This window comes from Neofelis nebulosa, chromosome 8 (assembly GCF_028018385.1).
Source record: "Neofelis nebulosa isolate mNeoNeb1 chromosome 8, mNeoNeb1.pri, whole genome shotgun sequence".
NCBI classification, from domain to species: Eukaryota; Metazoa; Chordata; class Mammalia; order Carnivora; family Felidae; genus Neofelis; species Neofelis nebulosa.
In genome coordinates this window covers 26,862,788-26,887,815 of record NC_080789.1, presented here as the reverse complement: position 1 = coordinate 26,887,815, position 25,028 = coordinate 26,862,788, and the positions used below count along the sequence as shown (strand labels likewise).

The 25,028-nt window shown below is 43.5% G+C and overlaps 1 long non-coding RNA gene across 2 annotated transcripts; it reads left to right on the top strand.

Annotated features, from left to right (window-relative positions):
- The first annotated feature begins 1,072 nt into the window (after positions 1–1,072).
- On the top strand, positions 1,073–16,202 carry LOC131519086 (uncharacterized). 2 transcript variants are annotated; one of them, XR_009265447.1, is made up of 3 exons: positions 1,073–4,396; positions 10,104–10,271; positions 11,673–12,037. It is a non-coding gene; the product is annotated as an uncharacterized LOC131519086 (long non-coding RNA). The 2 variants fall into 2 exon arrangements; XR_009265446.1 differs by lacking the exon at positions 1,073–4,396 and adding an exon at positions 12,501–16,202 and having other exon boundaries at positions 6,862–10,271; positions 11,673–11,899.
- Positions 16,203–25,028: the final 8,826 nt, after the last annotated feature.

Below are 25,028 nucleotides of genomic sequence, written 5' to 3'. Positions count from 1 at the left end.
ATTACAGTGATCCTGATGGTACAGGGGCCACACTCTGAGAACTGCACCTGCTCTGGGACAAGCAGCTCCCTCTCACTTCTGGGCCTTCCCACTTCCTCAGGAAAGCTTGCCCACGTTCCTGGACAGCGCCGACTGCATGATCCGTAAGGCCCAGTGCAAAATGAAAATACAGGCCCCTTGTTCCCAAAGTAGGTAAGAAAGGAGAGTTAAAGGCAAGTTATAAAGTTTTCCTTTGAAGATATTTTATTATTTATAAAACGTAGTAAGAATGGTAATGACATATGAATAACAATATAAATTTTTTAATGGCCCAAACATGTTTTGATGTCATCATTTTATTTTATATAAGACAATAAATAGTATGGATTAATATGATATCAAGATTTTTCTGGCTTACTTTCATACATATTCATTCATTAGGTCATAAGCCTTTTTACTTTTACCAACTTGAATTTCAGTTCACGCAATTGGAAATTATGTTAGTAGCCATCAGTAAATGCAAGGTTACAAAAACATTTTGATAAATTTAATTTTGACAGTTGAAATCTACTATGACTGGGGAAGGTAAGCATATTTTATAGTCTGTGACAACACTGGGATACATTTTCCATAAATTTTTTTGAACTATGAATTTTAGTACATCAGAGGTAATGATTCCTATGGAACTTTTTTTCCAAAAAGCGTTAACTCTTCATACAAATCACTTGTATGTTCTGAGTTGAATATGTGAATTTATATTATTTATAAGCAAAAAATAAATACAACTTACATAGTATTTATCTTATGGAAATCATGTTAATTCTATGATTTTTTAAACAATTTTAATGTTTATTATTTATTTATTTATTTATTTATTTTTTATTTTTTATTTTTGGGACAGAGAGAGACAGAGCATGAACGGGGAGGAGCAGAGAGAGAGGAAGACACAGAATCGGAAACAGGCTCCAGGCTCCGAGCCATCGGCCCAGAGCCTGACGCGGGGCTCGAACTCACAGACTGTGAGATCGTGACCTGGCTGAAGTCGGACGCTTAACCGACTGCGCCACCCAGGCGCCCCTATTATTTATTTTTGAGAGAGAGAGAGACAGGGTGCAAGCAGGGGAGAGGCAGAGAGAGAGAGGGGACACAGAATCTAAAGCAGGCTCCAGGCTCTGAGCTGTCAGCACAGAGCCCCACATGGGGCTCAAACTCACCAACCACGAGATCATGACCTGAGCCAAGGTTGGACACTTAACCAACTGAGCCACCCAGGTGCCCCTAATTCTATGGTTTTTTGATATACAAGTTTAATATTTTAATGTTAATATTTCCTCTGACAATCCCTGCAATTTTTGGAGGTCACACAAGAACCAAAAGCAGCTTCATGATTTTTACATAAATTCAAAATGCCTCCTTATGCATTTGATCACTGTATCCTCAAATACAAGGAAAATTAATTTTTAAATTATCTTCCTTGTTATTGTTGGTTTATCTAAAACTGTGTGAAGATACCGTTCTATTCTGTTGAATAGGACAGTCTGTAACAGTTTTTTTTAAAAAATCCGCATCTAAGCCCATGGGTATTTGGTTTGCAATGTCTCACCAATTTTGAAACCTAGAAATTCTAAAATCTTTGAAGAATTTTAACAACTCCTTGATATCCTTTATTGCAATGTCAGTGCAAACATCTGTTTTGTAATAGTTTGTTGACAGACTTTACTAGCTGAGCCCCAGCAGTTCCCGTCCTGGTGCTCGGAGTAGCCAGTTAATATTTGCAGGTGCTCTGGGGACGGGCTCTGGCGACAGACAGGCAAGCCGGTCTTCTAGGGTACATCCCAGCGCTGCCCTTCAAGGGAACCCCTCTCCTCTCCCACGGCTTCCACTGCTGCCCCGTACCCCGACCCACTGTACCTGCTGCTGCTGAAGTTGACATCGGTCTAAAGCCCAGGTCCCAGGCGGGGCCGCCCCTCAGAACGCTGCGGGCCTCCGACAGCCCCAAGCGTGCGCATGCTCACCGGACGGCCAGGCCAGCTTCTCGCTCTGCACCGGGCCATGCGTGTGGGCTTGAGCCTGCCGCTGCGTTCACCAGCACCTGGCACAGCGCCTCTTTGTGCATGCATGCTCCATTGTCCCTGCTGACTTCCCAAATTCAAAAATAAAGTTATCAAGAATTTCAAGACTGCTGCGACAGAGCATTAAACCAAGGACGGGGTCCCTTCTGAGTGGGCCCTGTGTGACTGCACAGGCCGCACACCCTTGGAGCTGCTCCTGCTCTGGGACCAAGTGACCTACACTAGTTTTGCCCACGGAGCATATAGTACTATATTCTTTAACAACGTAGCATCTGAAATGATTTAATGTCTGTCTTCCCCCACTAGCCGGGGGTCAGCAAACTCCGGCCCGCTGGCCAAATCCAGCCCGCTGCCTGTTTTTGAAATGCACTTTTACTGCAGCACGAGGGCACTCATTTGTTTACCTATTGTCCATGGCTGCTTTCCTATGCTGGAGTAATGTCACGAGGGGTGTTTGGCCCACAAAGCTAAAACATTTGCTCTCCGGTCCGCTATAGAATTTTGTGGATACAGGATTTGTAAAATTCCTGAAGGCAGGAATCATGTCTGCCTAGAGTGCTGTATAGAGAATGATCAGTCAACATTTGTTGAAGAGAAAATACTAAAGAAAATGAATACATGAAGAGCCTCCTACTTTCCAAACGTAGTTTATCCTTAAAATATCACGTAAATTTGACGATACATTTTTTTTTGTTTTTATGTAAAAATTATGTTTAAAATTTCTTCCCATACGGTGAGCTTGGCTCTCCAGGGAAATGTCAGGTGTTTGTTTTGTGGCTTGGCATATCCCTTGATCCACCACTACGTACCTCATCCTGGAGAAACACAGGCACTGAATATCATTCATCATTTAATAAATATTTATTGAGCAAAGCACAGGGTAAGGTGTCACGACAAGAGTGACACTAATTCACACTTGAGTCTTCCCGGTAAACCTATAGAGCCTATGGACCAAAAGAGAAAAGACTAGCAGATGTATGTTATACACAAATGCAAATATGTAACTACATGGTAAAAAGTGTTAAGGGCAGATGGAAATTTCTAGATCAAATGCTTTGGGCTCTCAGAGTCAGAACACATTCCTTTTTTGCTGTGAAATCAGGAGCGGCTACTTGCCAGTCAATTTGTTTGGTCTCAGATCCAACCCCTGTCCTGTGCTTTGCTCTGCAGCACAAGGAGCTGACTCCTGCAAACTCCATTTCCCTGGCTGCCCTGCCGACTGGCTGCAGCTAGAGTCAGCAAGTGGGAGGCCACAGAGAAGGACCAGAGGGCTGGGGGAAGGGAGAAGCCAGGCTACTTCTCACCTCCCTCTGAGCCTCTTTTCTACCTGTACAATGGAAAAACCAATAGTATGTTTTCACGGTTTTTTTTTTTTTTAATTTTTTATGAGAATTAAATGAGATAAGGCATGCAAAATGTTTATCCCAGTACCTGGTGTGTATAACAAGCCTTTGAAGAACAGAGCTGTTATTGCTTTCAGCCTTGCTTAGGTAAGTGGGAAAGAGTGCAGTGATCGGTTAGTGACGCCTGCTAAGAGTGAGGTGGGGGAAGTGGTGCCATGTGAGAGGAGGGGTTACCAACCCTGAGATTTAGGAGCTGTATTGTGGAGATAGACTTGATAGGGGCTGGCAAACGGACGGATAGACTCTTGTAAGGTGTTGGGAGAAACCTGAGAATTGGGACCGTGATACCAAAAGTAGGCATAGACGACGCATGAGAAAGAATAGGTCCGGGGGACAAGATTATGGATCCGTTTTTAGACCAGAGTGTTGAGCTCTCTCCACTTGGAAATACGCGCGCGCGTGCACACACACACACACACACACACAAACCAAAAACCAATGATAAACTTGAGGATACCTCAGGAAATGTGGCTTTTTGACAGATAGACTTAACTTGCAGTGAGTTAGCGAAGAAAACCATCTCAGCAGCTACACATTCGGGCCTCATGGAGAATTGGAAAACGATTCAGGAAACCATAGCAACTCCAGCTACTGGAGTGCCGTCTCCTCTGAAGAAGAGAAACCACTGTTCTGTACATAGCAATTCTCCCTTGCTCAAGACACCCTCTGTTTCTGCTTCTCTCTCTTCCCACCTTCCCTCTCCCTGCCTGTCTCTGTGGCTATATTCACTGTGTGTTGCATTCAGGCTTTGAACGGGGCTGTGTGCTGACCCCGGGCCACCTCACGGTTTCCTCTTCAGGTCTGGTCCTTATCAGATGCCTTTGACTCAGCACGGAAGTTGTGGCAGGCACGGCGGCCTCCCAGTGCCTCCCAGTGTGAAGAGCCACGTTTCTCAGAAGGAGCTGTGTCACTGGCTTCATGGCCAGTCTGGTGTGGACACGGGTGAGTGACTTGGAGATGGCCCTGAGATCTCGGTGAGGCTGAAAAGTAAGATTGGGTCATGGTGGAGGGAGCCCTGAGGATACTTAGCACTTCTGATGTTCTACGTCTCCTAGGAAGTTGATCATTCCAGATCAAAATCTGTCTAAGGTTTAGGACAAAGATGTCAGAAATTACTTAAGAAAAAGACAGTCATTTTAACGGAACTCAGGGAGTTAGACAACATATATCGAAGGGATCTTCTTGCTGCCCTATAGTCACTTGACTGATTTCTCAGAGGAAAAACTTAGAAATTGGTTTGGAAGGGTGGGTGTGGTGAGGTTAGGGTTTTCTTACTGCCTTGAGAGCTCAGGAAAATAAACAAAACAACCCAACCCTCTGTGATTCTTCCCAGAACTCTTCACATCCAAGACATCCATCTTCACGTTGGAACATGAGGGACCCAGAGCTTACAGCACGCATATTCCAAGTTGACACAAGCTCACTTACGTGAGTGGCTTTAAAAACAAAGTGAGGAAGGAAAAAAAGAGCAGAGAAAGAGAAGGCACAAAAACTAAGAGAAAAAAAACCCTGAATGTTTTGAAAATCTATCCTTGATGGAGACAGATGGAGCTGTGAGGGTTCGGGTGGCTGCCTGCTCTTAAAATCCCGGGTGTGGACGAACAGGATAGCTCTGCAGACATCCCTGAGAGGCGGTATATGTGGTTTTCTTTTAATCCTTAAGAGAGAAGTGCCCCAACATGCACCGTCTTTTCCTAAAACAACTTAAATTAGAAAGAATAAATGCCACAGACTATTGAAGAAATGGAAAATTTTACGTGAAAGAAAAATTAGCCGGTATCCTTGCCTCTAACCATACCCCCTTATTATATAAGTACTTTTACCATCCTTATTCACAGGCATATGTAATTTTTATGTAATTGTCATCAGAAGCGTTGGGGCTCACCTAACAGAACTTCTGGGTCTGGAGCTGACGCTAGCATTTGGCACCTATGTGATGCCAGCTACTTAAACTCTTTGGGCCTCAGTTTTCTCATCTGAGCAGTAGGGATGATAATCCTACTTGAGGATTAGATGAGACTTTCCAGAGGGCCTGGTTCAATGCCTGGCACAGTCCCAGTCCATTGTAACTGCTATGACTGTTCGTCATTAAAATACGGCAGCTCTGTAATCCCAGGTTAGCTGGGGCAGGGGGGTTAGCAGGTTGTGAAGTCTGTGTTTGCCACCCCATTTTTTCTCTTTTCCCCGCAATGCTGTGATCCCCAGTCTCCTTCCTCAAGCTGCCCCAGCCTCTGCCCAATCCAAGATGAAAGAAGTAACACACGTCGGTAGGTGAGCACCCAATATGTGCTGGAAGGACCCGTGCTAAGACTTGGGAAAACAAAGCAATAAAGCTAGCTGATCCCACAGAGAAGTTGCTGGGCTCGGGTGCTATGCCAAGTGCTCCATGGGCATCAGCTGAACCAGCACCCTACAAGGTGGCCGCCATGGTTTTCATCCAGTTGAAGAATCAGTTTCTCAGCAAGGTTACTGTTAGGGGCTGAGGTGTGTGTCCCCTGAATTCATATGCTGAGGCCCTAACCCCCAGCACCTCAGCCTTTGACTATATTTGTAGATAGGGCCTTTAGAGAGGTGATTATGTTGAAATGAGGCTATTAGGGTGGGCTCTGATCCAATCTGGCTGGTGAACTGATAAGAGGAAATTTGGCTCAGGGATGTGCACACATGAGGAAAGGCCATGTGAGGACACAGTAAGGAGGTGGCCACCTGCAAGCTAAGGAGAGATCGGCCTCGGAGGAAACCAAACCTGCTGACAGCTTGATCTTGGACTTCGAGCCTCCAGAACTGTGAGAAAAATCAGTATCTGTTGCTTAAGACACCCAGTCTGTAATATTTTGCTATGACAGCTCTAACAGACTAATATAGTTACATAACTTCTAAAAGCTTAGGGGGTATTCAGCCTTAAAAAGGAAGGAAATTCCACCACATGCTACAACACAGATGTACCTTGAGGACATTACGCTCAGTGAAATAAGCCAGTCGTAAAAGGACAAATACCCTGTTTCCACTCAGATGTGGTCCCTAGAGTAATCAAATTCATAGAGACAGAAAAGAAAAAAAAGGTAGTTGTCAGGGGCTGGGGGAGGGAAGAATGGGGAGTTATTGTTTAATGGGTATAGAGTTTCAGTTTTGCAAGATGAAAAACGTTCTGGAGATTGGCAGTGGTGATGGCCGCCAGCAATGTGAATGTACTCAATGCCACTGAATTATACACTGAAAACTGGTTAAAATGGTAAATTTTATGACACATATATTTGACTCAATAAAAACTTAATTTAAAAAAAAGCCTGGGGGGGGCTCCCACCCTGCCTAAAGTTCAGTCTCCCTGAGATCTTGGCTAATTGCTGTTGGAGGGATGAAGGAAGGGAGTTGAAGGAAGAGAGGGGGTGGGGTAGGGGAGACAGGACTCTGGGATGCAGAAGGCTGGCATACTTTGGCTGCCCTCTCAGAAATGTGCCGGCATGCCCAGATGAAAACTGTCCTGGCCCCACCTGCTCTCAAATGCCAGAATCATAACGCATGCCCAGCACCTCTGCCTTTGTCAATAATGATGATAGAGGAGAACGTGATTTCCAAATGTGAGGCTGAATTCCCTGAGATTTGTTTTTTTTTTTTTTTCTTTTTACCTCTTTTTGTTTCCCAACGTCTCCTGGGCCTGCTCTTTGTCACACACAGAAAGAGAACACATGCTCAGTAGTGGTCAAAGCATTTTTCACATTCTTCCACAGCAACAACAAATCAGAACAGCCTTTCCTTATAGTGTGGGTTTCCCACCAAACCTAAGACCTGAGGAGTTGGGGCCCCTGGTATCTGCCCACTGGTTTGGATTGGCTGGATCAATATGGCCCTAACTAGGGAACCCATTGGCATTGCACCCATGGACTCTGAGAAAGGCATATGATCAAGGTTCTCTCTCTCTCTCTCTCTCTCTCTCTACTCTACCTTGACCCCGCAGTGTGGACCCTCAAGGTTTGCCGTGTACTTCATGCAGGACCTGTGAGTAATAAACCTCTATTCCAATTTCTCTTGTGGCTTACCATCTGGCACCCTGTGCTACACTTAACATATGTTCATTTAACAAAGTCATAGCACACGGACAGACCCAAACTGAGGGACACTCTATAAATGACTTTGACATCTTCAGAAAATTTCAGGGGTCATGAAGGACCAAGAAAGGACTAAGAAACTATTCCAGACTGAAGGAGACAAGACACAACCAACTGTAACTTGGTTCTGGACTGGTTTGTTTTGCCATAAAGGACATGACTGGGACACTTGGTGCAACTCAAATCCCCATTTGAGGATCAGATTGTAGTGGTATATCAATGTTTATTTCCTAACTTTGATGGTTGAACTGGGTTACACAGGACAATGTCCTTGATTGAAGGAATTACATACTCATTCAGGGGCGATGTAACATCAGATTGGCAATTTTCTACCAAATTTTTAGGAGAAAGATAATTCTTTGTACTGCTGTCCAAAACTTCTATGAGTTTGTTTCAAAAGGAAAAGAGAAAGGAAGTAGTGTTGAGTTTGGTTGGGAGGGAGGTCAGGGTCACTGAACTTGTTTTTCAGGTGGTTTTAAGCACAAGCCTGAGAATTTCAAGTTCAAAAAAGCTGGAACTTGAATCATCGCTTTGAGAGCTCCTATAGGGATCTTGGTGGAAATGGGATGGAGGGATATCAGATGAACAAGTTTGTACAAAATCTTGCTACTCAGGTAAAAGGACTGGCAATGATTCAGTATATAGGCTTTTAGGTGTTTGTGTGTGTGTGTGTGTGTGTGTGTGTGTGTAGAAGCTTCTTTTATATGCAAATCCCATCGTACAAACTGGTTATGACCTCACCAACTTAACAACATCCTTCTACAACATCATTTTTAAAGGTCAACTAGTATATATCCCATTGCATGTGAACTTTAATTTAGTTTACTAATTGCTACTGGGGTTGGATTTGACATTTCTTGCTCCGTGCCTTAGATTTTTGGCTCATACTGTGCCTTAATGTGAAAGAGGAAAAAAAGAAACAACTTGCCAGGTTCTTTCTGGGAGGACTTGTGTTGTTTCCCACTTTCCCACAAACAGAATCGGGCTGTGAGAAGGAAGTTTCCAAGAGTGTTTAAGATCCTACCCCTAAACAGATGAGCTGGGTTCAAATACTGACTCTCCCCTCACCACCTGTGTGAGGTTCGCTGGTTCGCCATTAACCATTAGCTAACATCTCTGTGCTTCAGTTTCCTCATCTGCAAGATGGGGGTGAAGTGAATAGTATCCGTCTCACAGGGTTATTGAAGGATTCATAAGCTGTGAGTAGCTTGTACATGGTAAGCACCCATTGGCGTTGGCCATTGTTAATACTATGAATAGACTTAAGCGACAACTTCTGAGGTCTGCAGAAAGCTAGAAAGACATCAAGTTGGGCAATCTCCTCCCCAGAAAAGGAAATAGTCCTGTGTTGGTGGCAAGAAGTAATTATGATGGAAAAAACATTTTCCAAGGTCTGGAGCTGACGTGTACTCCTTGTGACATTTTAATCTCTGAGTAATACATTCCATTGCCTGCAGAGCTGTGATTTTTCAGTTTATTGCTTTTTCCTCTTCTCTCCTCAAACCTGGATTCCTCTTCCTCTCGGCTCCAGCCTGTCTCCAGCAACCATGGACTGTTTCTGGACAGTCCCCATTCTGGAGCCAGCTTCTTTACTCAACACAGGCAAGGAAGCCTGAAGCCCCAGAGTGGCACACTGCCCTCCTTGGGGAAAGAGGCCCAACTGTGCACTCCATCTGTCACGTCACCTTTCATGCTGGTGACAACTGTACAGGGTAGATATATCACTGAGACAATCTCCATTCTAGGGTTGTGCAGAGGGGATTCACGCGTGGGGCTTTGGAGTTAGTGAGCCCCGCTCTGGTTTTGTCACTGTGACACCTTGAGCAAGTTCCTTAACTTCTCTGAGGCTTAGTTTCCTTATCTCTAAAACAAAGGGGATAAAAAGGATGCTGGGCTTAGAGGGATTGAATTAAATTACATATATAAAACAAGTATATGGCATAGCACCTAGAGCATAGAACATACTCACTAAATGGATTACTACTGTTGTTTTATTTAGAGTTGAAAACACGGAGCCTCAGGGTAGTCATATTTATTATTGTATTTTGCAAATGAGGAAGCCCCGCTACACCTTAGTGCTTTTCCCACTGCACATAGTGGCTCGCCCCTCTGGCCAAGACTACCATTCCCCTGCCTTTTATGTTAGTAGAAATTTTAGATGGGCATAAGGGCTCCATTTCCCAGCATTCCATGTGGCCAGATGTGGTCACGTGACTAGTTTGGCAAGTAAAATGTGTCTGGAAGTGACATGAAGCTTCCTGGTTAGGTGAACACAAGGGAGGGGTTTGCTTTTCCTCACCTCTTTCCCTCTTGAAATGACTACATGAACTTTTACATAAGAAGGATATAACCTTCTGTGTTGTTTAAGCCATTGTATTTTGGATCTTTTTGTTACAGCAGCCAAATCTGCATAGAGAGGGGGCAGCAGAGTTAAGAGTAATAGGACCTTGGCTAGGAGTCCAGAGACCTAGGTGTCCTAGCCATACTTCTCATTTGTCACATGACCAAAATATTCATTCACATGCTCATCTTACAACCTTTAGGCGGCAACTGCACTTGACAACAGCAATACAGAGATAAATAGGACATAGACCAGAAACAACCAAATCCACCTGCAGCCATGATGATGTTATGCATGTCAATCCTTGAGGGGAGCATATTCTCCTATAGAGGATACAGATTCAGTTCCAGAGGCAGCCCAGGGCTCTCAGGTAATTTCCCCATGGGTCCCAAACCTTCTCAGGGTTCTCAAGTGGGTTCCAAATCTGTTAACATAGTTATAAAAGTGCTCAAAACTTTCATAGGTACTTAGACACTTAATAGTTGCAAGTCCTTGGCAAGATATTGAACCTCAGCTCCAGTGGTTCAACGTTAAATGAAAGTAATGGTACATAAAGGATTAAATGAGAAAACACGGGTAAAATACCACAACATCTGACATTTGGGAGACAATAAGTGATGATGAAGGTGGAGGCTTGATTCTTGGCTGCTCTGGAAAGCGGGCTGTGGTATGAGCTGGCCAAGGAAGGCCCTCTGAAGAGTGGTCATTGCCATTGTTCTGCCCACCATAGACGCCATGAGGGCTTAAATGAAGTTGTGTTTGTTGAAACACTTTTCCAAAAGGGTGATGTGGTAAGTGGGGCAAAGTCTTTGTCAACGTTCAAACCTACAGCATTTCATGCTACCTGCCTTGGTCCTCCAACTGTTTTCCTTGTCCTTGCCAAGATCCCATCTGATGATGCCTGCTGCACTGCAATACTTTGGTGTTACTTCTGAGAATTTATGTTATTGACTGATTATCATCTTGTCCCTACATTCATGGGGATCTGTCTATATACATATACAATTAATCAGAATTCAGGAAAAGGAAAAGTTTCAATCTAATCATGACAATATATGGCCTCTCTACATTTGGATATTCATAACAAGTGACCAGTTTTTGAGTTCTAGAATGCTGACTTTCAATACAAGATATCTTGTACCATATATATATATATATATATATATATATATATCCTATCTATAGGATATATATATATATATATATATATCCTATGAAGTAATGATTATTATCCTGATTTTATAGGTGATGATACTGTGATTCAGAATGATCAGGTAACTTTTCCCAGAGGCAAGGTCTACATAGAGGCAGGTCTACCATGACCTAAAGCTAATAAAGCTTAAGCTCAAGCCTCTCACTTACATAAGCCTCTTACAATACCTGCTATTGATTTTGAATTCATGCATTTGTATTATTTTTCTTAAAGAGCTCCCCAGATTATACAAACTTTAGGCCCTACAAAATCTAGACCTATCCCTACAGAGTTACACAGATGGTAAATATTGGAGCCAGAATTTGAACAGAAATCATTTCAACTGAGTTTATAGTCACTGTAATAATTCATTATAGCTTGTTAAATAGTGCCATTGACATATAAGTTTGTGCCAATAGGCCAATATTGGTCTATAAGGTTGGGATTGGAATGTCCCAGTGATGTGCCCAAATGATATGCTGGGTAAATTTTATAAGGTCAATTTATTGGTATCAGCACTTCCTAGTACTGTCCAAGACACTACACTGTGATAATGACCATAGTATCTTGGTTTTACAGGGCATATTCCTTCTGACATGCAGTGATTACATCCATTTTTCTTATGGGGCAGAATCATCATTTCCATCTTCTAATTCCTAGTTGAGCCAAGGAAGCAAACACCTTAACAAGAGAACCAAAGCAGAGGATGAGGGGGACTGGTCATGAGCACATATGAGACACCTCTGGGAATTCCCAGATATGACTCAGTGACATGCTGAAGGTACAGAGCAGCTTGCCTTTAAAATGTGAGTAATTCTTGGGGTGCCTAGGTGGCTCAGTTGGTTAAGCGCTGGCTTTGGCTCAGGTAATGATCTCACACTCTGTGATTTCGAGCCCTGCATCAGGCTCTGTGCTGACAGCCTGGAGCCTGAAGCCTGTTTCACATTCTTTTTTTTTTTTATTTTTTATTAAATTTAAAAAAAAAAATTTTTTTTTTAACGTTTATTTATTTTTGAGACAGAGAGAGACAGAGTGTGAACAGGGGAGGGGCAGAGAGAGAGGGAGACACAGAATCTGAAACAGGCTCCAGGCTCTGAGCCATCAACCCAGAGCCCGATGCGGGGCTCGAACTCACGGACCGTGAGATCACGACCTGAGCCGAAGTCAGATGCTTAACCAACCGAGCCACCCAGGCGCCCCTGTTTCACATTCTTAATCACCCTCTCTCTCTGTCTCTCTCTGCTCCTCCCCTGCTTGTGATCTGTTTTTTTCTCTCAAAAATACAGTAAACATTTAAATTTTTAATTAATTAATTAATTAATTAATTAAAAATGTGAGTAATTCTTCACTTGACTCCACTCTTTCTGCAGCCTGAAAACTTCTAATTGATCTCCTTCCTTCCCTCAGATCTTCCAGCCTCAGATTCCTTCTCCTCTCCTCTGAACAGTCACCATCTTTCAGACTGAGGATCAGCATGGCAGAGGGATGTGGAAAAGGGGAGATGGTCACTCTCATCCAAAGGCACAGGAATGGGAAGATGGGGAAAGGGTGCATGTGGCCGCCTTTTGCCTCCTGTTATAACTCAGGTCATTGTTGACAATTGAACTGAATGCTAATATTGCAACATTAATCCTCCTCTTTAGGATGGTTAACCAGAGAACTGTGGGATTCTCCCTCTCTCTCATCTACTCTCACAGGGTCTATCCTGCCTAACAATCTCCCTGCATGGCTTAAATCACCTCCAGAGCTTCACTCACTGAAGAAAAACAAACACACCTTGAAGTTTCTGATTTCCCCTAATTTAACCCCGGGAAAAGTGCCATCTCTGCACCTTCACTATCAAGATTTTTCCTGTCTTATCAGTAAAATGCCATACAAGAACAGTAAAAACTGTGCCTCACATTCAAAACAAATCACTTGGTCTTAAGATATGGAGATGATGTTTTTCTAATCCCTTGAGAGTAGAGATAAGACTAATTCTGATTTTCCAGGAAAGCAGGGTGAAAGTTGGCTAAGGAGATGGGCAGAGAACAACCTAAAGTATTCAAGTCCTGTGCCAACTACTCTAAGCTTGACAAGGGCATGTGGAGAAAAGGCAGACATGCTTGACGTGGTCCACATGAGGGGGTCACACAGGTGAGGGGTCCACCTGTGGGGGTCCACAGGTGAGGGCATTCAGAGGAGGCAACAGCCCTCCCCCGGTCCAAGAGACCCATGGTGATCCACCAATGGGGGCACTGTTGTTCTGCCCTCAGAATCTGAGACAGAGCTCTTATATAATATGCCAGTGCCCAGAACAGCTTCCAGGGGCTGATTTCTGCCTATTTTGAGAAGAAGGCTTTGAAATTTTGAAGATTCTACATTATAGATAGACCAACAATCTTTTCCCCCCACCTCTTTAACGGTCAAAATTTTATCAGTTAATGCATATACAGAGGGAAAAATTAAGATGGGTTTATAATAAAAAGAAATAGTCTCTTGCCCTATTTCTCCCTACCTGGTCCTTTTTGTCCAGAAACCATTTCTCCTTTTAAATTTTAAAGTTTTATTTATTTATTTAGTTTTATTATGGTGGTTATTGCTAATTTGCTATATTGCCCTTTCATGATTTATCAGCTTTACACATTTTACATTGACTTCTTATTAAGATGTGAGAGTTTTGCTCACTGGATCCCTTCTCTAATCCTATGACCCTTTATATATTCACATTACTATTTTCAGTTCCAGCTTTTGTAATTTAAAACACTACAACTGAATTTCTATTTATCTTATCATATCTTATCAGCTGAAGCCAATTCTTCCTAATTCATGCAAAAATTGGATTGAGGGTTAATGAGGAGGACAGACACCCATAGAATCAAAGAGGCTGAAGAGTGAAGCTTCAGCAAAGTAACGATTAGGGGTTGTTCTGGGAATCTAGGGTTGTTTTGAGAATTGATGCACTGTCTCTTTAAGGCACCACCCAATGTGAATTAATGGCCATTCTTAATTTACCAGGAAGAGGAAGTCTGAATGGCTTATACTGGGCCACATGCCCACCCAAACGTGTGGATTGACATTCTCATTAAGACTGCATGTGTTGGTTGAGGAGGAGAAATGACCCAAAGGAAAATTGAGGTGGTATTTTAGAAGATGGGGGTAAGGATGCTGGGTACTACACTCCTAGATTTGTAAGATATTATTAGTACATGGTCACCCTTTCCTTCCCATAACCTCTCCTCCCTTCCTACATTTCTCATCTGAATTGGCAGCTTTACACTAACAAGAGTCATTATATTTATAGTCTTTGCTGAGCATGCTCTTTGTTGGTTTTAAAAATTAAAAATCATTAAACAAACTTTACAGTATTATCTTTCTGGAGGAAGAGTAATGTGCTATGATAACAATCATCTAATAGTTTTTAAATTTTTCCTGGAATTTCTAGTTGACTTTTTTTATTTTCTGCCTCTTTCATATGCTTATGTTCCTAAAATGTCTCCAGCATAGTAGCTACTTTTTAGACTATTCTTCCCCAGAGACCTTCTCTTGGCACTCTCCATTTACCTCCTCTAATTTAGACTGATTGTCTCCTGGGACTGATAATTAGCTGGTGTTTTCCTTCCCTCCCATTCTCCTCTAAATTGGACACACCATCCCCTGGATCTTATGACTTCCTCTTTCTAGATTTAGTTCCTCATTTTACTAGAGCACATCTTCTCTAGTAACTCCCAAGTGAACAGTGGATAGGAGATAAACTTTCTGCATATAAAAAAAAATCTATTCTGCCATTATTATTTAATGACATTTTTTCTGGGCTAGAATTCAAGTCAAAGACCATTTTCTTTCAGCATGTGGTGTTGTTGTACCAGTCTGTTTCTTTCTTGGCCATTTTTAGATGACTTCTTTCTCTCTCTGAAATTTTAGGATATTTTCTTTATCTTTGGTGCTCTGAAATTTCTTGGAGATGTGTCCAGGAGGGGATCCTTTAAAATGCACACCGTTCAGTGAAAAAACTCTTATCCTTCATCTTGGGAAATACATTGGTATTATTTCTTTCTCTCCCTTTTCTCTGTGTTCTCTTTTTGGATCTCCAATGGGTCAGATGTTGGATTTTCTGCACTTATCCTTCATGGTGCTTGTATTTTTTTCCTCTCAGATTTTAAGGAACTCATACCAAGTGGAGGAGACAGTGGTGCTAAAAGTATGGTGCGTATAGTGGGATGGCTCACTCAACACGTTCTAGCTTGCCTCTCTCTGCTACGCAGACTGGAAAACTGAAACTTAACATTTCATAGACCACTTGTAGCTGGAGTTCAGGCATGTGGCCTGCGTTCTTCCAATGACATGTTCTAGTACAAGTGGCGGCAGAAATGATCAACATGAGGAGGCAGCCTTATACATGGAGGTTGAATATTCTGATGAGACGAGGGTAGAGGTGTCCAGTTCTGAGGTGGCTGTAGCCAGCCATGCCTGTCTCCTCAGGACACTTTGGGTGATCAGTGCTAAGGATCAGAAGCAGTAGCTGCCATGACTTCCCCAAGCAGCTAGTGTGATCAGGCTCTTCCCTGGCTATTATTTCTGGTTAGGTGGTATTGAGACCTGGTTCTTGATCTCTTCTCCAAATTCTGTGAGTCCATCCCCCCACCCCCCAGTATCCTTTAACAAATCTCTTTCTGTTTGAACCAGCCAGAGTGGGTTTTGTTGTTTGCATATAGAAACCTTGACACGGAGGTATGTACAGGAGACTGGGGCAGAAGACACAAAGTGGACTTCCCCTACATGAAATGAAAGGAATGATTTCACAGCATGAATGGCAACTGGGCAGAAAATTTTAGGATGAGTAGAAGTTTACTGAATGGACAAAGGTAGAAAGAGATCTCAGACAGAGGCACAAAACTGAAGGAGCTCATACATATTCACTTCCCCGTTTATTCATTCATTAAATATTCATGAATACACACTATGTTCCAGGGACTGAGCCAGATTCTAAGTGTACAACGGTGAGTAAGAAGATAACCATGATTCCTGCCCAGAGTATGTTTGTATATTTTCAAGTTATGCATGTAGATCATGTTAACCTGTAACAATTTAGATACGAACGTCACAATAAAAAATTGTGTGTCCCTTTCACATTAAGTACTTGTCTCTTTGGAGGTGATGAAGAATATTCTTACCTGTCTTCCTACAACTAAGTGGTGGTGAAATACTCCTCAGAATGCTGTGCTTAATTGGTTCTATCCGGGTGAAAATGATCATCCTTTCCTGAATTAGGTAGGACAGTCTTGTCTATCCTACTTAACCAATGTCCAAAGTGACATGTGTTGGTGCTACAGAAAATCAGAGCTATAGGATAGGCACTGAAGACAGGGGTACAATATGCCACTGCCAAGGCCTATTTCCATGTCAAGTTTCATGGGAAAACAGTCCAGTTGTGGAAAATCGAAACTACTCAAGGTGCCCACTGTCACTGCAGTCTCTTGGCTTTGTGTCTTGGATTCCAAATGGCCAAGCCCAGTCACGGCACGACATACATAATTGGGGACAACACATAATTGGGGCTGATGTTCCTAGATGAAAGGAAATTCGCTGCCAGCCACTTTCTGTGCGATAATGAATGATCTCTTTACCTGGAAAGATTGATGCCTTGGCTGCGCTTTTGATTCATGTAATGGCTTCAAAGATAATGTCGCTTCCTGATTTCATATTATTGTCTATAATACCAATTTCCATCCCTATTTTTCCTTGGCTTTTTCCCTTCAGGGAACTGGCGCAGTCATGTATTCATTATTCAAACTATGGGAACTGGTGGGGAGCCAATGGCAATGGCAATCCAAGAGGCAAATTCTAGATTCCAGTAGCCAGTTGCAGAATCAAACTGTGAAAGATTTCATTGCTGGGACATTTTGTGAAGCTGATCTATAATAATGATAATAGTTAATATTTAAAGAATGCTTTTGATGTGCCGGTAGCTATGATTAAGCGTTTATATGCGTTTTCACCTTTAACCTTCTCAGTATCACCATGATGTAAGTATTCCTATTGTTGCCATTTTAAGATGACAAGGTTGGGGGTGTTCAAACTGTCAGCTAATAAGTGGCAGAGCCAAGATTAGAACTCAGGGTTATGAAATCTAAGGCCTAAGCTCAGAACCACTTCACTCCTTTGTCTCCCTTGGAGAGCAGGGGTTTGTTCTGGCAGTTTGTCTTTATTTGACATCACCCCTGGGATAGTTGGTCCAAAACTAAGATTTTCTTGAGCAAAAAAGGTTTCATCAAATTATGAATTGAACTTAAGACCAATTAGTTTCATGTGCGGGCATAACCTAAAATGAAGCATTACCAGCCTCTCCTCTGATTGGCCTGATGGACATAAATTTTGCCTAAGTTGCAAAATTTATAACTCTAAAATATGCAAAATTTATGCCTCTGAAATAGTTTGGGTTTTAACTCAATAAATGAAAGAAAGAGCAGTGGAACACTCTTAAAATTTAAATGGTGACTATATCCTCTCTGAAGTACCATAATGTTACAAGACGATGTTTTACAATGCTCGATGATAACCCACTGGTGTTGCTACTATTTTCATATGTACATTAATTTCCAAGATGTTTAAATGGCATATTACACAAACTCAGCTGGGTTCTGATCTTTAAAAATCTGGAAATGACGGAAATGGTTTTCTGGATTTAAGTGAGAACATCCTCGCTGCTAAAACAACCCTTTGATTAGATTCATTTCTAGAACTGCATTACTAACACATGGAAATGGTATAAATTTGCTGCTAAACCATCTGCAAATGGTAGGGTTTTTCCCCCCCAGTAAACACCCAGGGGCTGTGATAGTGCTCTTCAGAACAAATAGCATTCAATTCTGTAGCTTCTTCATATTTTGCATAGTAATGGCCTGCTCATTGAACTGGGTCCCTAATTCTTGAAAATGAAGGCTGTTTAACATTAGCGCATCTTGAAAACTGAGAGCTTTGTTTCGTGGTGAAAAACGGTCGGTTTTCTACTGCGTCTTATTTGGCAAAACAAGGAATAGCATGAATCCGAAGAAACAAAGTGACAGACTGCTGGAATTGCAGGCTCCTAGGAGTTGAGAAGTGCATTGTCAGCCAGCCCAAACCTCTTCTGCAGTCTCTGAAAGATGCTCGTCTCCTGCATTCTGGCTGAATATTCCACTGATAAGGTCCTCACCACCCTGCTGGACAGTTCCGGCGAGAGTTACGGAGTACCTGCTGTATACCAAGCTCTGTGCTAGGTACTGGGGATTTGGAGGTGAACAGTTTACCCGCGCTTGCTCCCCTGGTCCCTGGCCTCATGGAGTGTATGGTCTGAGGGCGGGGTGAAGGTCAGTGAGCAAGTAGTGATGGTCTCTGTGGGCTGTTTTCATTGTCTGTTGTCGAAGGGGGGGAATCCCAACCTAGGACTATAAGGATAGCTGAATACATGCCACTCAACACTGGACAGGTGAGGTCAACAGCAGTTTGTAAGTCACATATACTCACAGCCTGGGGGAGGAGGACACTACATGCCATACAAGGCCACAAAAAGGTTGCACTAGGAGACAGAGTGAATCTTCAGGGCTGTGAGTGGCAAGATTCGTAGTATTGAGAAGGTGGGGTGCCCTTGGTTCCCGCAAGGAGATGTGATTGGCTTGTTTGAATAGTTCCATGAGGAGGCAGGGAACTGAAACCCACTAGTCAGAGAGAGACAGGAACTATACCTGGGCCATTGGGTAAGGAGAGTCGTTCGTCTGTAGCAGCAGAGTGGGGAGGGGAGCTTGCAGGTGGGCCAGTCGAGGTCCTCCCAATTTCACCAGGTGTCCAGGCAGCACATACTGCTGAGCATCAAATTCAGGCTCTACACAAGAGGGGACTCTTAGGAGGGTCAATTAAAATGTGACTTGGGGTTGGGTGTGGGGAGGTGAGGTCAGGGCAGACATTCCTAAGAAAGGCACATTTAAACTGAGACCTGAAGAATGAGTTGGAGTTAGACATCCCCAAGGTGGCTTGGGGTGGGGTGTGTAGACGGAAAAGCACAGCCACACTGGGGTGAGAGAGAGCCTGGATTGTGTGTAGGGGAGGGTGGGATGGGGAGGGGGAGACTGAGACAAGTTAGTCCGCCTTCATCAGGCAGGCATGAAGAGAGAGCAGTGAGAGATGAAGCAGGAGAGTGTCAGGGGGTCAGTCACATAGAGCTTACCCATCCACAGCATCGGACAGGTAACCTCAGAGACCCATAGGAAGGAACTATAACAGGGTGGTGCAGACTGGGAGAGCTGGATCCACCAGGGAGACTCTCCTCAGCTCCAGACAGTTCTTTCCATGTGAGAGCATGTGCCCAGCTTTACCAGATGCCCTGATCTTCCAAGGGAAGCCTTCCATTTTGATTTGTACACAAAGTTTTCAAAATTATAAACATTGGCTTCACTTGAAATCTATAAAAGCACTGTGTGAGCCAGGCAAAACCTACCATCCCACAGGCTTCTGGTCTGCAAGCTCTAATGAAAAGCCTTGAAAGCCAGGAGAGAGTTGAGATTTTACCCTAAGAGCAATGGGGATCGATTGCAGAGCTTTGGAAGAGATAAGGGCAGGATTGTACTTGTATTGTAGAAGGATGGCACTTTCTGAAGACCAGATGGGAAGCTGAGATGGCAGTACCCATGCTTGGCCTGGGGGAATGTCTGTGGAGATGGAGAAAAGTTGTTTTCATGCAGGAAATATGCAGGTAGAAGCAATAGGCATGGATGTCAGGGGGAAGGAGTCAGGTCTCTGACTTACCACATCATCAGATAGAAAGCACCTTCTTACAGCTTCTAGATATTGAAGGCCATCAAAGATTCACCCTGAATCTTCTAATTATTCCATATGTAGGGGGTGAGGTGAGTAGTAATTAATGGCATGGGAAATGCAAAATTCTTTCAGCCTAGAACTTCAAAACCAGAGCAAATATGATTTGGTGGGGGCGGGGGGAGGGTGGCAATAAATTTACTTGCCCAGCCATAGGCCAAGCTTTAAATGAATGTTCATTTTCTGAGTTCTCACAAAGTGATTCAGGGACTGGGTTACCCCAGAAGTCTGCTGACTGCCATGGGGATTCCAGGCCATAATTAGAAATGTACGTATGCCATATATAGTTCACATTGTATGGTTAATTTAATTTCTTATCAGATGTTCATATGAAACTGAGGGTGGTAGGTTCTCTGATTGAAACCAAACACAACTAATTTAGCCATTTATCTATATTACAAGGAGTTGGGAACTTGAGAGGCAATTGCCTCCTCTCGATAAATGCCCTTAATGGTATTTAGATTTTGCCCTCAGAATCAAATGCTGTGTGTTATGTCAGCCTCTCAAGCACAGGTAAATAAGATAGCCAGTGTCCTGCTTGGATGAAGGTGGGAAATTGCCTTAAAAGGAATCTCTTTGAACTGCAAACTCCTAAAATGTGAAGGACAAGAGCAAATTTAGCAGTTACAAATGGCAGTTCCTCCGCAAAGAAGATTCTTGGAGGTTTTCTAGAAAGACCAGAATCCCAGGCATGTATAGAAGAAGAGGGAGGATGAAAAAAAGTCTGGAGCACATAGAAGATCCTTGGCATGTCCTGGGCCAAGCATGAAAACCAAACACACCTCAGTGGAATCTCCTTCATCCTTAGAATGAAATGGAATCAACCCTAAGTGCTGATTATTTTTTATTTTTCTTATTTTATTGTGATGTTTTTCCTACCAAAATAAATTCATTGTAGGAAATTAGAAAATAGTTCATTATGAAAAACTAGAAAAGCAGATACATTGGAAGAGAGAGAGAAGATAAAAGGAAAGAAAAAAGGAAAGAAGGAAGAAGAGAGGGAAAGAGAGAGGGAGAAAGAGAAAGATCCAGTAGTGTCACCACCCAGAGGTAACCACTGTGAATGTTGGATGTATATCTTTTCAGTGTTTTTTAGTGGATCCACGTAGTCTTTATTTTTTCCCAAGAATGGAATTCTACTCAACAGGATATTAGATATCAGTCAACCCACATAGGTAACTTAATTTAGGTCATAAGTCTCCATCTTCTTGGGGGATGGGGGTGCGGATGGAAATGTGATCTCAGTTCAGTCCCCCCTGCCAGATGCTCCAGGGGTGAAGGAGCCAAGGCATCCGGGATCCCTCGGCTGGGTCCTCACTTCCCCCATGGCCATCTCCTTGTGTCTGATTCTCCATCCAGCAGTGTTCAGTTGTCAGTACGCACAGTGTGCCGCTGAACCCTTCCTTGTTCTAATTCCTGATCGTCCAGGGCCCCCTTCATTTTGGTGGTGACTGTGCCCTTCTTGGGTCCTGCTCAGCCACAAAAACCTTGGGGAGCCTGTCTCGAGGAGCCCTTTTGATTTCTCCCCATGCTCAGACACATAGGTCAGTTGGCCAGGGCCCAAGACATGCTCCCTGGTTACCCAAAGTCTTCTCTACACACACATCTCTAAACCTTTGTGCTTCATCCCCTCCCCAGGCTGCGCCCAGGAAGAAAACGTGGGCTCCCCTTGATCAGAGTTCTGTAAACGTCCATGCAGTCATGATTTCTCTGCTTGGTGTGTCCCCTCCACCCAACATCTGAAGAACATTTTGTTTTCTTCCTTCTCATGGGATCTTGCAAATTTGCTGTTCATGCTCTGATTTTTGTTGTCTTGTTACTCCTTTTGAGGGCTTAGCTTTCGAAAGAAAAAGTCAGGAGAGTCCCTGCTGTTCAATTCCCACTGCACAGGCAAAAACTCAAAACAGCCTCATTTGAAGGGTGAAGGGGCCACAGGACAAAATTATCAGGAAGGTGAAAGAAGGCCAGCTAAAATTTTAGAGTCAGGTCACACCGCTCACGCTTATAAGACCCGAAACACTGATTCCTCCTAACAGGACAGGAGCTTTTTAAGAGGCGGCATGGGGTGGGGGTGGGGTGGCTGTCCCTTGGCGGCTCTTTCTACCCAGGTCTTGTGGTTGTTGCTCTTGCCTCATTGGATGCAAACACAAAGGGGCTTCCCCGGTCCTGGACCTTGAGCCCTGGAGCACAGAACAAAGTATCCATCCATGAAGATCCAAGTTTTCTTATCTCACCTCGCACCCACTGTGGGGCCGGGGAGGCCAGAGAAAAGGATATGATCTCCTGGAGGGAAATGCACTTTCTAACAGCAATGTAAAGCAGATTCATGCAACTCCCTCAGCCAGGCTCCTTTTATTTCCCTGACTCGGAAGAGAGGCTGGAGGTTCTTACTTATCTTCCGCCCCAGAAGGGGACAGTGATCAGGGCTTGCTCCTGCTCCAGCCTTAAAGTAGAAACCGCAGCCTTGAGACTGTGCCAAGGCAGCCGATTAAGGTGTTGACGACACTTCTTAGGAATGTTTTTCTAGACGATTAACTTTGATCAAAAGTCTAAGCTTCTCTTGACCAGGCAGCACACATAGAAATCTGGGAGAGTCGCTTGGATAAGAATTCTCGCCTTTTGCCTACTTCTGCCAGTTTTCCCAAGGATCCTGTCTGTGGGCTCTGGATTGAGAGAGGGTGTCCCAGTGGGTCTCATCCTGGTCACCAGAAACTGTAGAGGAAGAAAAATTTCCCTTTACCCTTTGCGGGGAATGCTTAGCTGAGATCCCTTTATCTGAAGGGCACCTTGTAAATGGATAAGCTGATCTGGGTTAAAGGCTCTCAGCTGTGGCCACTGTAATTTGAAGGTTACTTTTGGTAAGCTTAACCTGCTTGGTCAACCTTAAAACAAAATTTGATTCACCTGAGCCCTCACAATGGCCGCCTCCACCTCAGTCCAGTTTAAGTCAGACCTGGTTTAAAGAAAGAAAGGCTCAGAGAAGTCTGGAAGCTTCCAAGGCAAAAGCTGCAGAGGATCTGAGAAACACTTCCCTACCCCCTCCTGGGGCAGCGGGCTGCAGGGCCTCAACAGGTACCCATGTTTGCTTCCTCCTGGGGGTTGATGGGCATCTCCTTTCATTCCATCTTCTTACACCAGAACTGTTAAAAGATAAACTGAGGCATATTAAAATTTTTAAGAGTTTGTCTGAGCAAAAATCAATTTGAGTTGGGCTGCATCCAACCTAGCAGGTAGAAAGGAGCCCTGAGGAGCTGTACAAAATGAATGACTTTCATAGGCAGAGGGAGCAGGAACAAAGAAGGTAAACTAGGAAAAAAATCAGGTTGCTCATTGCAACGTTACTTTCCTTTAGGGGATATCGGGGGTCTATCGGACAGATTATTTAACACTGTTTAGTTGAATCGTGATTAGTTAAGTTTGTATTTCTGGGAGAGCTAAAACTGTAAGTCTTGGTTTGGTGATAGGGGGCTCAGCGTAGGCACCTCTGTTTTGGGCCTGTTGTCTTGTTTTTAACAGTGCTTAAATACGATTGCTTTGGGGGCACTAAATTATTGGCACCATTATATTATTATAAATCATTTTTCATTTCCTTAAATGCCCTTTCCAGACATCTGTTGGTTTATCATTCTGGGCACAGAAAATGATGATCCATTTAGTGGCTGTTTAATGCAGATTCAGTCATTTGTCAGAAGATCAAAGCTTTTCAGAGCTAAGCAGCTGATAGATTAAAGGAAATCCTTATTTCATGTCGCATACAGTGTGACTTCTCTTTAAGTATCAGAAAATGGACATTTGGAATTTGTGTTCTTATCATAAAAATGCTCTCTTGCTTCTGAGAAAGCAAGTTACCCGGCCACCAACATATATTTGTGCCAAGACATGGAGTGGGGTGTAAGTAGGAAAGCCTGTGATCTTTCTTTTCCTTTGTAGTGATCCTCACTTATAACTTCAGTGACTGTGTTTTAGTGTCTCCTCTATACCAGGTATGTGCTGAATGCTGGGGGCACAGAGATGAGTGAAGGCCACAGGAGTCCCTGCCCTCCTGTAGCCTGGCTGGGAAGACAGGCAAACGTGGAAGCAATTACCTTAAACTGTAGAGAGTGTTACAACCTGGGATGCTGGTAGAGAATAGGGTGGAGGGACGCCTGCCTAGACATTGGAGAAGGCCTCGATATGTGAACACCTGGGGGACAAGCAGAAGTAAGATACTGACAATGGCACAACATGTGCTAAAGACATGAGGGAGGGTATGGTTCCTAGCAGGAAGTGCATGGCAGTTCAGCCTGGCTGGAACAGAGAAGATGACATTGCCAAGAAGAGATGGCCAAAGGGAGGCAGCATCCAGATCACACAGGGCCTTAGGAGCCAAGGAGATGCTGAAACAAGTGGAGTTTGTCCTAGAATCTAGGGACCATAGGAAACCATTGGAGGGTTTCAGGCGGGACACTCGCATGATTGGATTTGTGTGTTTGAAGAGTGCCAGGAAGGGACTGGTAAACCTGTGTATTGGTAAATCTAGAAGTCTCTCTGTAAACCTGTTCTCTTTCTCTCTCTTTATAGTGAGTTATTACTTATACAAGGAAAAATGCATAAGTGTGCATATGCATTGAGCATCTCTGGAAAGTTACAAAAGGAAGGCACAATGGTTGCATCCCAGAGGGGAGCTGAGGCCTGGGGGACAGAAGCAGGAGATTGACTTTCCACTGTGCACCTTTTAACACTTTCTGATTGTGGGTATGTTATCCAGTTAAAAAGAGTTGTATTGAGGAGTCTGGGTGGTTCAGTAGGTTGAGTGTCTGACTCTTGATTTCAGCTCGGGTCACAATTCCACAGTTGTGGGATCAAGCCCTGCATTGGGCTCCACACTGAGTGTGGAGCCTGCCTAAGATATTCTCATTCTCATTCTCTCTCTCTCTCTCTCTCTCTCTCTCTCTCTCCCACCCTCCCTCCTCCCTTCCCTCCCCCTCTCTCCTCCCTCCTTCTGCTCCTCTCCCCTGCTCTTGTACTCTCTCTCCAAAATTAAGAAAAAAAAAAAAGGAATTGTATTAAATCCAAGCATTCTGAAGAATTCTTTAAAGGGGATAGAATCCAGTTCCCAAGATAATG